Genomic DNA, 4,705 nt, shown 5'->3' with positions numbered 1-4,705 from the left:
CGGGAGATCGAAAAAGTCCCTTTCAGGCTCCTGTTAATCTAAAAGAGATCGGAGGAGAGTTCTTATCCGATCTCAACTCAAAACATTAATAAATATTTAAAGGAGATTGGAGGAGGGTTCTTATCCGGTCTCCACTCAAAGTTTTAATAAATAAACGTTAAATAGAGATCGGAGGAGAGTTCTTATCCGGTCTCCACTCAAAACATTAATAAATATTTAAAGGAGATCGGAGGAGGGTTCTTATCTGGTCTCCACTCAAAGTTTTAATAAATAACCATTAAATAGAGATCGGATGAGGGTTCTTATCCGATTCTCACACCAAATCTTAACCCGTACGCAAAATAATCCCAATACCAAAAACAATTCGCGACGTCAATTCACTAAGATTGTCTCATTTACTTATGTATCTGGGTGATCCGAATTTAGTGAAAAATCGAATATTCCTTTCACCGAGAGGATTAACATTGCCGTTCAAGCCCTCCTAACTAATTTATAAAGAACGTAAAAATTAAATCTACTTACCCTTATTAAGGGACGAGGTGGGGTGCCTAACACCTTCCCCACCGTTCTGGACCGAACCTAGAATCTCTGTTTTGAAGTGGTTTCATTTTTAATTTATCTTCCCAAATGGTTTTCTTTAGTTTCCCTCAAAACTAAGGTGGCGACTCCTCACTTTTCCCACTTCGGTGAGTGATCGTCCAGGCGATCACAAAATCCCTTTGCGACAGCTTGGCGACTCCGCTGGGGATTTAATTTTAACCCCGGTCTAGTGGTCCAAAAGTAGATTTAATTTTGTTAGATCAAATTATAGTTAGATGGGCTCATTCGGCGATGTTTTATACATTAATTATTATTGCTGCTAACTATTTTGTTTTGCCTGTTCTATTTCCTACAGTGCTCTTCATTTCAAAAAAGGGAAAAATGGAAAAATAAAATCCCCCTAAATTGGGAAGAGGTAAAGGTGTCCCTTCACACACTGAACACTCACACGATGTCCTCACACACTATGGTCCTAACCCGGGCTTTCTTACCCTTTTAGGAAAGTAGGAGGGGGTCATGTAGCGGTACCCGTGGGTTTTACCCCGTTAGTATCCGTGAAGGCTTCTGCTCAAATTGAAACTCGTTCTATTTATCGTGATACCCGTGGAATTTTCTCGACAATATCATGGGGGTAGAATGGGGCTCTACTGTTTACAATAGGGGCAATTTGGGAACCTGTGGCTTTTAGAAAATTAGATCCTGAGCTAAACTCTCATAATAGTTGAAAGCCGTAGTAAACTACCTTATAAGATAGAACTATCCAAATAGGTAGCGCTCACCCGGTATTAGGAGTCTCCCTACTATAGGACAAAAGGGGCATACTTACTCTTACCCTATTCTGCTTTAATTTCCTTTTGTTCATTTTTTTTTAGGGTAATCTTGAATCCTACTAGAACACCTACACATTTTCCTACTTTGATAAATGTGTACGTGTCCTCACAATCAAGATGATTCAAAATTACCCTAATTTGTCTTACTAACGAATTTTCCCGCAGGCGTTACCAAACCAAGAGTCTGTAAAAGGATAGGCATCATTTTTACCATGGCATCCTCGAGTCAGTCGGCAGAAGAGGCTCAGCATGCTAAACTTTGGTCCAAATCAGCTCATAGGTCGTACCCTCGCAAAATGATGTTTCCGAGGCACACGCTAGCTCAATACCTTCACTAGATCTGGATAAAATAGAGGTCAGAATGAACAACCTCGAGGGCCTGTCTAATAGATGGAGGTCGCTTCCCGATCAGGTTAAGGTACGATTTGAAGAGAAGTATGGAAGGATTGCAACCTTAATGCGAGTCAAGGTCCAAATCCCGGCATTAAAAGCCATGTTGTCGGTTTGGAATCCTAAGTACGGGGTATTCTCTTTCAATGACATTGATACGGTTCCCACTATGGAAGAATATCAGGCATTACTAGGGATTCCGTACTCATTGCAGAACCGGATCTACCTACACCTTGAGCATAGGCAGACCTGGAAACGATTAACACATTTGTTGGGCATCCCTTCGGAGGAGGCAAAGTCAAAAGAAACAGTCAAAGGGAACACGCATGGATGGTATTAGACGTACCTCGAGAAGCGGTTAGGTCATTACCTCCAAGAGAAACAGTGGGATCAAGCTTCAGTAGCACTCGCCTTGGGAATCTACGGTTTGCTTCTGTTCCCGGGGCCATTGGGAATCATCACTTGCAGCGCGGTAGAGGTATTTTGGACAGTAGAAAGGCAGGGGATCAATCCGATGCCAGCAATTCTTGCAGAGACCCTGTTGACCCTTACACACTGCAGAAGACAGGGCAAAGGGTCCATTAAGTGTTGTTCTCAATTGTTATACCTCTGGATTATCAGTCACGTGTGTCCCATGGAGACAAAGGGATTGACTTGGTACCTTGACCAGCCTCCCATCGAGAGAATGACCCGGTTAGTAATCAGTCTGAAGAATGAACAGCAGTGGTGGGAACGGATTTTGAGTTTCAATGGCCATAATTACTGTTGGAGGAAGCTGTGGACGTCAGGCCAACCGTTACGATCGGATGCGAGGGTAATCAGGCGGTGTCCCTAATTGGAATAACCGGGTATACAAGTTACACTCCGGCATTGGTAATGAGGCAGTTTGGCTCAACACAGTCCGTGATCAACATCAAAGAATACCACCAAGGTCACTTCTACCATGAGCTTAAGGAAGAAGAAGGGTTGAAAATGGCTCGCAAGTCTTGGGAAAACATCACTCTGATGGAGAAATCACCCAAAGGCCCAAGTGCCTCGGGCGATTATCTTAAATGGAGAACTGACAGGGACCGAGAACACTCTCTTTGTAGAATTCAGGACAGCAACCCTCGCCAAAACGCCCTATTAGAGGAAGGCGATGTCGCTGGTTGACTCGCTACAAAAGGCAAATACCGAGAACTCACAGCTGCAAGAACGAATGAAACAATTGGAGGACCAACAGCAGAAACTTAAGAGAAGGGTGAGAAGACTCAAGGAAGAGGCAAGAGCCGAAAGGATGGAGTTTGAAAAGCAAGAGGTGCAGTGGGAAAAGGAAAAAGACTCTCTCCAAGCTGAGGTAAAAGAAATAAAAGTGCAGAATAGTAAGCTTCAGGAAAAGATGAAATACCAAGAAATACTCATTGAAGAGTATAAGTAAGAAAACAAAAAGAAGAAGCTTGAATTGAAAGAACAAGCACTACTCATCAACGATATCTTGAAAGAGTGTGCTAAAGAAAGGAAAGAGAAAGAAAAACAAGCTGCTCTCTATCAAGGACTGAAAGAGAACGTTGACCAGCTGGAAAAAACGATAGCACAGGGAAAACAAGAACTATTACCTGAATCCGAGTACGCTCTGAAAGCATTCGATCCTGCCAAGCAAGAAGAAAGGTTGTATGAGTATCTCAGAAAATGTCATCTCATTATAAAGAACCTCCCAGAGCCTAGGCCGACGTAAAGAATATGGTGTACAAATTATTCAGTTAATAAAATGATTTTTGGACCATTGTTTAGTAAATTTGTGAATGAATAATATGACTCCCGTAGGAACTCCCTCGCTAGGGTTATGTGAAAAATTGGATGCGCTATATGGACAGGTATCATAAATGCGCATTCAATCCCGTCATTCACAGTCAGACTATCGGAGGATGCCATGATAAAGTTGATGCAATTGTCCTTTTACAGATTTCAACCTGGCTCTCAAATGCCACTGTATCCTTCGTCCAGACCAGGACTTTTAGTTTCTTTGCAAAATTCAAAGTTCATTTAAAATTTTCTTTTTTTTACCCCTCACAGGAAATCAATATTGCTTCAAACAAGGCAAGTCTGACCAAGCACACGGTTCAACCTAAGCGAGTGTACTTAACAAGATCTCGAACAAGGAAGATAATGGAAAATCAGGAACAAGTCTGAGAACCTACGAGGCAGGTCTCCGAGTTGAAAGATCAGCTTTCTGAAATTATGAGACTAATGAAGGAAATGTCTCAGAATAAACCTACTTCAGAGCCTAGCCCACCATTACCTCCTCCGCCTCCTACGACAAATGATCCTCATCAAGCTTCAACTTCTTTTACCTTTCAGTCTCCCATCCCGGACCCGACAATCACTGTCAATCCGGTTACCACAAATAATGACCTACCTTACTCTCATTACCCAACCATTCCAAACACCGACCCTTACCCTTCAAATTCAATCCCTCCAATTCACTTCACCCCTCATCTCCCAACTGGGGGAATATCCCAGGCAGTGGGAGGGGAAAATAAGTCAAAAGAAAGCGAGAAACTGTCTGCTCTAGAGGAAAGATTGAGAGCAATTGAAGGGCTAAATATGTATGGCTCTGTGGATGTGGCATCACTTAGATTGGTTCCCGATGTGGTGGTACCTCCTAAATTCAAGGTCCCCGATTTTGACAAGTATACTGGGAATTCGGACCCTCGAATTCATTTGGCCACCTATATTGCCAAGATGTCCTCTATGACAGATGATGACAGATTGTTAATCCACTTCTTCCACGAGAGCCTCTCTGGAGCAGCCCTGAGGTGGTGCGTTCAGTTAGATAGGAGCAGACTACGCTCCTGGAAGGATTTAGCCGAGGCCTTTTTGAAGCAGTACAAATTTAACCACGATGTGGCCCCCACAAGGAGGGATCTTCAGAATCTGGTGTAGAAAGACCGGGAAAGCTTCAAGGA

The sequence above is a fragment of the Hevea brasiliensis genome, chromosome 13 (assembly GCF_030052815.1).
Source record: "Hevea brasiliensis isolate MT/VB/25A 57/8 chromosome 13, ASM3005281v1, whole genome shotgun sequence".
Taxonomy (NCBI): Eukaryota; Viridiplantae; Streptophyta; class Magnoliopsida; order Malpighiales; family Euphorbiaceae; genus Hevea; species Hevea brasiliensis.
Note: the sequence above shows the minus strand (reverse complement) of the source record.